Source organism: Crocuta crocuta, unplaced genomic scaffold, assembly GCF_008692635.1.
Source record: "Crocuta crocuta isolate KB4526 unplaced genomic scaffold, BGI_CrCroc_1.0 scaffold408, whole genome shotgun sequence".
Classification (NCBI taxonomy): Eukaryota; Metazoa; Chordata; class Mammalia; order Carnivora; family Hyaenidae; genus Crocuta; species Crocuta crocuta.
The window spans coordinates 198,850-208,040 of NW_027527444.1; positions in this window are offsets into that span (position 1 = coordinate 198,850).

The window sequence follows — 9,191 nt, forward strand, 5'->3', positions numbered from 1 at the left end:
ACGGGAGAAAATTTAAAGAATATTGTCTCTTCCGGGGATAAGAGGGATACTCTTAAGCCAGATAGGAAACCTAGAATTTATAGAGGAAAAACCCGACAGATTTTCTCCCCAGCTGTTTTATTTTGAAAAATGACCACCTTGAAAGGCATAGTTAACATTTTAACACCTTCACAGGGTGCCCTGGTGGCTCAGTCGGTTAATCGTCTGACTATTGGATTTCTGCTCAGATCATGGTCTCGCAGTTTGTGAGTTCAAACCCCGCGTCAGGCTCTGTGCTGATGGCGCAGAGCCTGCTTGGGATTCTGTCTCTCCTTCTCTCTTCCCCTCACCCGCTTGTGCTCTCTCTTTCTCTCTCAAAATAAATAAACTTAAAACACACACACACACACACACACACACACACACACACACGTGCTCCTTCCTCTCTCCTCCCCGCCTCACATTCTTTTTGGTGATGGGAGGGGTCAGCAGCTGTCGACAGGGTGGCACTTCAGCTGACATCTCCTAGGGCTGGCACATTCTTCCACGTAACAGAATGCCAGTGTCCTACCCGAGAGAATTAACAAGAATCATCTGATGTCACTTGAGAGCTCACCCATAACCAAATTTCCTCAGTTACCCCCAGATACCTTATATAACCTTTTTGTCTTTCCACGAGGGGCTGGGATCAGGATGGAACAGGATCCATTGAGATGCTTTTTTCCTGAACCACCACGCAGGCTCTCGAAGGGGCCAGGCCGGATTTCTTGTAGCAGGTCTGTGGCCCAGATTCAGATGCTGTTGCTGCTTGGCTGCATTGAAGTTCTTCCTCTGTTTCCCCCGCCCCCCCCTCCCCCCCCGTCGTGCTGCCCAGGACCTGGGCTGGAGTCAGGGGGGTAATGGGATCCAGGTTAAACCCTGTTGACAGGATTACCCCCTGATGGTGTCACATCTGGCCCTGCTGTTAGTGATGTTAAGGAGGTAGCCGACCAGAAGGGCCATTTCCTCCCGTCTGGTCTCGTAGTTGCTAAGTGGGCTCGGGCTTGTTGGGCACCTTGAAAGTAAGCCGCTCGCAGGGACCTGGGCTCGCAGGGACCTCGTCCTCGCTGGGGCTGGTTTGCAGGCATCAGCGGTCCCCTCCTGCATCGGTCATCTTAGGGTGGCCACGTGCCGATTTCTTCCGGTGCGTGTTCCTTCTTGCAAGTCCTCACTGGTATTCTTCGATCGAGGAGAGCCTCGCCCCAGCCCGCCTCTTTTTATTATTGCTCAGTTTCACTGATTGTTGCTGTTGTTCAGATGTTCTCATGGAATCAGTTACAAAATTAACAGATTTAATTACATTTCTGGGGACTAGAGTAGGGGACTTTGCTTGCGGTGTACATATGCCAGTTAAATGCTTCAGATGCCTGTGACACAGAGTTCCTGCAAACTGCTAAGAAAGAGATTTTTAAAATTCCAAAGGCAAATGGGCAGCGCATAGAGCCAGAAAGACACTTCGGAGAAGAGGGGGTGCGTGTTCTTGGTGGTCGTGAAAAGACGCTTCACCTCACGAGTAATTGGGGACCCAGATCAGAAGGGCGAGGCCCTGGGCCCCCTGTCTGACAGCAGGCAGCCAGCGCACAGCCTGTGATGCCGGTGTGTACCTGCCTCGCTGGTGGGAGACTGGGTTGATGAGTTGCTGTTCGGAGAAGCCCTCAGGCACGATCCATTGACACGAGAGATTCATCTGCCTCTGAACGCAGCTGTCCTACTTTGGGGCCTGTAGTTCAGGGAAAGAAGCAGCTTATAGTGGTTAAAAAAAATTAAGAAAAGGGGCGCCTGGGTGGCTCAGTCTGTTAGGCATCCAACTTCGGCTCAGGTCACGATCTCCCGGTTTGTGAGTTTGAGCCCCGCGTCAGGCTCTGTGCTGACAGCTAGCTCAGAGCCTGGAGCCTACTTCGGATTCTGTACCTCCCTCTCTCTCTGACCCTCTTCTGCTCACGCTGTCTCTGTCTCTCTCAGAAATAAAACATACCAAAAAAATTAAAAAAAAAAATTAAGGAAGCCACCGGGATGCCTTCGAATAGGGAAATGGTTGGATGAGGGTGGAGAGTATGCGCTGTTATACGTGAGGCTAAGAAACCAGGGGGAACGAGAATCAGGTTCACCGGCGGGGGTTGGTACAAGAGCATCTGAGAAGCAACTGCCACAGTTCGGTGCAGTGCTGGAGGCCCAGTCCTCTTGAGGTGGTGGGGGCTGGATATTCATTCTGGAAACTTCCCCCCGAAGGAAAGGGGCAGGGGGCCAAAAGCAGTTTTTGAGTGTGTTGTGAAAGTGGTTTTATACCCTCGAGTAAAATTTTAAGGGGCGCCTGGGTGGCTCAGTCGGTTAAGCGTCCAACTTCATCTCAGGTCACGCACGATCTCACAGTTCGTGGGTTCGAGCCCCGCATCGGGCTCTGTGCTGACAGCTCAGAGCCTGGAGCCTGCTTCCGATTCTGTCTCCTCCTCTCTCTCTCCCTCCTCAACTCGTGCTCGCTCGCTCTCTCTCTCTCAAAAATAAACAAACATTAAAATATTTTTTTTAATTTTAAGAAGATGGAAAGGGTACACTTATATATACTAGTTGTAGCTCGCTTTCTTATCTTGTGTCTCACCCAGAGCCGAGCTTGGAAGAAGGCTCTCCTAAGTCCTCGTTAGAATGTGTGGTGACCCCAGAGCAGCTGCAGATGTTGGGGGCTGGGAGGTGGGCAGAGCAGGGCTTTGGGGGGCCGAGCGAGCCGCCAGCAGAGCGCAGACCCACCTGTGTTTCTGGTGAGCTGGCTTTCCTTTCCTCGTGCAGCCCTGACCCCCAAGTGTAACAGCCTTCTGCTGCCGCCGTTTCTTTTTCCAGAAGTCGTGTGCTCCCTGTAAACGTTTTGGACAGCAGCATGAATAAAATAGACATTTCGCAGAAAAACAGAAGCAGGAAAAAAAATCACTGCAGTCTGTAACTGTCACACTCAGCCCCTGTCCTGTTTGGGCGTGTTCCCTTTCCCCTGCGATCTTGCTTTTAGAAAAAAATGATCCGAAGTATCACCACCTGGGTGGCTCAGTCGGTTGAGCGTCCGGCTTCGGCTCAGGTCATGATCTCACAGTTCGTGGGTTCAAGCCCCGCGTAGGGCTCTGTGCTGACAGCTCAGAGCCCGGAGCCTGCTTTGGATTCTGTGTCTCCCTCTTTCTCTGCCCCTCCCCCACTCACACTCTCTCTTGCTCTCTCAAAAATAAGAAACATTAAAAGAAAAAGTGTCGCCACCCATGTTGGGTAAAAAAGCCTTTGCAGACATTATTGTAAATGGTCGTGTGACGTTCCACCTCCTGGACACGGGGTCGTTGACTTCCTTATTTCTGTGTTGCTGGGCGCTCAGTGCTGCTCTCACTTGTTTGGAAGCGTTGGGCTTCTTTGGGCCTAAGTCTTTCCCTCCGTGTTAGACGTCCCTGTGGCGGCACTGATGGTGGGGGCAGAGCCCGTCTTCCCCATCAGGCCCCCGGCCGAGCTGCTTTCCGGGGCCAGAGGGGACCCGCTCCTCACACGCATGTCTGCAGTGTGACCTCCCTCACGGGAGCCACCTGTTAGAGCCACAGTAAGTGACAAGTAGAATTTCGTTGTTAATTTCTGTTTAGTTGAGTATCAGATGAAAATGAACAGTTTCCACACGTGCTGGCCATTTGTACTTTCTTGTGTGGAGGTTTTGTGTGTGTGCGTGCGTGTGTGTGTGTGTGTGTGTGTTAACATTTATTTTTGAGAGACAGAGACAGAGTGCAAGTGGGGGAGGGACAAACACAAAATTTGAAGCAGGCTCCAGGATAGGAGCTGTTAGCATAGAGCCTGGTTTAGGGTTTGAACTCACAGACCACAGATCATGATCTGAGCCAAACCCCCTCTCCTTCGGGCCCTGAACTTACCCCTGTGTACCTGAGCTCTCGGGGTGAGGGGGGCCCCATGCCACCTGCCGGCAGTTCACTTTCTGTGGCTCCTCCATATTGGAGCAGAATTTGTGCAATTATTATACTTTATCCATTCTTCCCTTTAGTAAGATATACTTTTAATTTTTAGGGTTTTATTTATTTATTTTGAGAGCAGGTGCACATGCGCAGGAGGGGAGGGGGGGCAGTAGACAGCGGATCCAAAGCGGGCTCTGTGCTGATAGCTGAGACCCTGATGCGGGGCTCGAACTCACAAATCATGAGATCCTGATCTCAGCTGATGTCAGGTGCTTAACTGAGCCACCCGGGGGCCCCAAGATATTTTACTTTTGTAAAAACAAGATGAAAACAAGTACGCCTAGCTCCTGCTGATAAGGAATGAAGATCTCATCAACTGACTGCCCTCGGAAGCCAGGGGACTGGAAGAGGCAGATTTTTAGCTCATGCGACTTAGGCCGGGCCACTGCTCAGTTCTGAAGGAAGAGAACACTTTTGAAGACATATGAAGTGCAGGAAATGTGTCAAGATTGGGATGGAAAGGCAAGGAGCCACCGAGGTACAAGGTACGTTCTGAGTCTGGAGTCCCCAGGGTCCCCTGCCAGAACCAGGCATCCCGGTAGTGCCCCGCCCCTGCCCCAGAGGGTCACAGGGAGGGGAGAAGGTGTAGGACACGTGTGCGCTGGTTGAAGGCCCCGGACTGGCTTTTGCAGAGCACAGCGTGCACGGGGCCCACGGTCCTCAGACAGCCCTGTGGCTCTTTCTCGGTCTGGGTGGGGAGCCGGGTCTGTCTGGGTCTCTCTTAGGCTTTTAGGATGTGGTGAGGCGGAGCAGGGTCAGGAGGCTGGTCTGGGAGGTCAGGAGGAGGCCCAGAGGTGAGCCTGGGGACAGGGGCCGGGAGGGCCTGGGGACAGGAGCTGGCTTCTGTGCAGTCACACCCGCCTGGGCCCCTGGAGCCCACCATCTTGGGTCTAGCTCTTGTCCGTTTCCTGAGCCGCTGGAGCACGTCACCACAGCACATTCGTTTTTATAGTCTGGAGGCCAGAAGTCTGAGATGCAGGAGCAGACAGGCCGGGCCCCGATTCCTGTGACGGCGCTCGGGAGGGAGGGTCAGTCCCAGGCTCCCTCCTCTCCTCGGCTTGTAGACAGCCGTCTCCCCCCAACCCCCCCGCGTCTCTCTACATCATCTTCCCTCTCCATCACCGCCTCTATGTCCAAATTACCCCTTTTCCTAAGTACAGCAGTCATAGGGGAGCAGGGAGCCACCCTCCTTTGGTGTGACCTCATCTTGGCTACTTACATTTGCAAGCACCCTATTTCCAAATAAGGTCACGTTCTGAAGCCCTGGGGGTTAGGACTTCGTAACACAAGTGGCGGGGGGCATAGCGCAGCCCATGACAGCTTTCATCAAATTATCAGAGAAAGACGGGGTCCAGCAGGGCCCCTGGGATCTCCGAGGTCTGCCTCTACCATCTTGTGGAGAAGAGAGGGAGAGGGAGAGAGAGAGCTAGCAATGGACAGGCCTGTGCTGATGGGCTGGCATGTCCAATTAGGTTTCCGAGTGGAAGGAAGCTGGCACCAGTGTAAATCATTCCTGCCTCCGACAGGACTCTCCACGCTCTGTCGCTCAGCCGGCAGGAACGGCTTCTTTTACTGCGCGCCTGCTTCGCGCCCGGCACCGTGTCGGCTCCTCAAATCACAGCACTGGTCTTCTAGCAACTTCAGGGGGCAAGATGGCATTGTTCCTGGTTGTAGACTAAAACCCGAGGCCCAGTGAGGTGCAAGTGACTGTGGATGGGCACCCAGCTCGTGTGGACGGACACACAGCCAGTGGGGGCCAGAGGCTGCATTTGAACCAAGTCCTTTCAAGTCCAGAGCCTGTGACTTGCTGGTGCACCCCGGCGATCTTTGCAGATGATTCAGGCTGTCATTTATCTCCTTAGTGGACTGTCCCAGCCAGGGACCATCTCTTATACGTCTGCCTCCCTCCCCACAAGGAGGGCAAAAGCCTGGGTGTGCAGTTTACGCTCAGCATTCGTTCGTTCGTTCGTTCATTCATTCATTCATTCATTCGAACCACTGCACGCCTCCTGCGTGCCTGCCCGAGGTCTAATGNTGCTCAGCATTCGTTCGTTCGTTCATTCATTCATTCATTCATTCATTCATTCGAACCACTGCACGCCTCCTGCGTGCCTGCCCGAGGTCTAATGGGGGAGCAGTAAACAGCCAAAAAGCACCTGAGTGATGAGGGTCCCATGCGTGCAGTGACAAAGCTGCTATTGTGTGTCTCAGTGGACAGTTCCTGACACCCTAGAAAGAGGGACGTGTCCCCCATTAGGTGGGAATGGTGTATTGTTGGGGAGGCACGTGGGCGAACCTAGTCTGGAGCCACCCCCTCTTCTCCACGGCCTCCCCACCCCCCACCCGGAGGCCTGCGCACAGCAGACAGAACTTGCTAGAGACCACCCAGCCTGGGTGTGGCACTCACCTGTCCCCCTGAGGCCTTCTTTGCTCCACCGTCCTGGGGCCTCCCTCCTCCGAGGCGCCTGGGCCGCAGGAAGATGTTTTGCTGCCACCTTGTGGACAAGAAGAGCATGGTGGATGTTGACGGCACCAGAGTGGCTCTGGGACCCCTTGGGCCAGGCCACTGGAAGGCGCCCACGTCTCTCCCTGCACTCACGTGCACCCTTTGGCTTTTAGCAGAGAGCTAGCCCTTCCTCGTCTCTGAGAACGGCCGTGGGCTCTCTGTGGCTTGGGTGGCCTCAGCCGGGCACGCCTGCCTACTTATCAGCCGGTCACCCCTAGCAAATATTTGAGCGGAGACTAGGTCCAAGGTTGTGTGGGACTCTTGGGCTGGAGGCCGCCCTGTCCTCACACCAGTGTTTGGTCTCTGTGCAGTGCCTCCCAGGTCTCACTTGGCAGGGGTCTTTCTCTCCCCCACCAGCTCCCCGGGGCTAGAAATGTCGCAGGCCCAGAGGCCTGTCCATGTAGTGGGTCCAGCCCACCCAGCTGTGGATACGTGTAGAGTTGGCTCTTCCTGCTGATTGATTTCCCGGCTCATTTTCTGGACTGTCTGCTTCCGGGGTGACACGGATCCATCCTCTTGCCGAGTGTACACCGCGGGCATCCAGGCAGCCTAAGGAACTGTATCTTTAATTCCCCCAGAAATTGCCATGGAGGGTCTCACCCCTCAGCAAAGAGTTAGCCTGGTGTTTCCGGTGACCTTAGGAAACTGTGAACTCACAGGAGGGCCAGCATCGTGGAATTTCACTACTCTTCACGTGATCCCCACTTCGGGCTGTTTAGGATGGTCCTCATTTCTTTGGGGCCGCGTCAAGTGCATCTGCGTTTGCCATATCTCTTTGGAGCAGAATCTCATCAGGCAGAAGACACAGACTTTGTCTTGACCAGGGGCTGGTGCCAGTGAAGGAGCCAGAGATCTCGGGCCGGCTTGATGTCCTGGCGATATTTATGTGTCGGCACGTGTCCTTCTCTGGGTCTGGAGAGGTGTCTGGGAAGGGGGGATGGGCAGGAGACAGCCAGGTGAGGAAGAGGAAGCTGTCGCAGGTTTGAGAAATGACACAGGTTGAACATTTTGCCTGGACGGGATTCTGCAGGTGACGTGGGAGCCCAGAGCTGGTGCGTCCTCTGAGAATGGAGGATGTTCGTTCCCTTCTCGGGGAAGCTGCTGCTGCCCATCTCCCTGCATCGTGTTATGTGTGGGTCTGGGGGGCCTCTATCCCTGTGTGGGGTCCTGCTTCTCTCCCACGGAGAGGGCCAGTGGGGTTCTCTGGCAGCCCGTCCCCTCCTGGGCACCTTGTCCCTGTCCCTTCTCGGTCCCCAGGCATGACTGCTGTCCCGTGTTTGCAATTTCATTGGGGTGGGGGTGGGGGGACAGTTGGTAATTAGAAGCNGTGAGCTCGAGGGCAGACAGACAGACAGGCAGATAGGGAAGTTGAGTGTGGGAGACTTCAGTGTGGAAAAGTGAGTCAGGGTTCCAGGGCTGTGATCCTGTCTCCGCGCCTGAAGGATCCTGGGAAAGGTCCCTCTGTGGAACCATCTATTACGTGGGGGCTCTGCCCCCCGGAGAGGAAGAAGCCAGCCTCATCGCTGTTAATAACTAGTCCCAGGGAAACATGAACTCACCCCCTGGGGCTCTCCAGGCCTGGGAGATCCAGCCCGGGACTTGAGAGTTTCCAGCTCTGGGTGCCTCTGGAGCACCTAGGATGGAGGCCCTGCCTTCCTCAGGCATTCCCCCACCCCAGCCCCCTCAGGAATGTGCCACTTTTATCTCGTTCTCTGCTTCTACCCAGGAACTTGGAATTCTGAAGCTGAGAGGGGCATTGGCAGTTGGGCTGGGGGCGGGGGGAGGCTTGGGAGTGTTCTTTCTCCAGAGCGCGTGTGGGGCCCCTCATCCTCGTTGCCCAAGCTGGTTTCTCACTCATGGTCCTTGTGGGGCCTGGTAAACCAGCTCATGTCCAGGGCCTGATGTTTAAGCACATCAGGCCAGCCCCCTGTCCCCGCCCCGGGGTGGGCCATGCACTCAGTGAGTGCCTGGTGCAGCCCACACGCGCACACAGGCGTCTGTGCTCAGAGAGCGAGCGAGCGAGCCAGCGAGAGCGCATCAGGCCCCAGCCAGTATCAAGGGCGAACACTTCACCTCAGCCCGGCCAATCTCTGCACCGCCTCTAGGCAGGAGGTGCGACTCAGCCAGCAGGACACTGGAGGAGACCTCAGACCAGAAATGAGTCGCTTCGTCCAGAACGGTGTGGCCCGGGCCCTTTCTGCTGCCCTTAGGCTGGACACTTGACCCCGTCCAGACAATTTTCTAATCTCCGAGGGAGAAGATCACCTCGGCCGCTAACACGGGAGCCTGCGCGCAGCCTTCGGCAGCTCTGACGCCGGAGTGCCCCAGCCTCAGAACGTCTCAGCCACAAACTAAGGATTACACCTCCAGGCCCCCCCATTTTACAGATAAGGAGGCTGAGGGCCAGAGAGGCCATCTGACCTGCCTCCTGACTCCTCATTGAAGCTTCTCATCCTTCTGGCCCCGGAGTGTAGCACCTGTTGGGTCCTTGAGAGAAAGAGCAAATCGCCCACTTCTCTCCAGCACGGGGCCCCCCGCGTGTGGTGTGCCAAGGACTGTTATTTATTTGGCCCTGCTGGTAATGACGGCTCCTCACCTACTTGCCCCAATCCGAGGAGGAGCCCTGGGCTGGAATTTCCTGTTTTCTGAGGGCTCCGGGGGCTGCCCCAGCAGGCCCCCTCCCC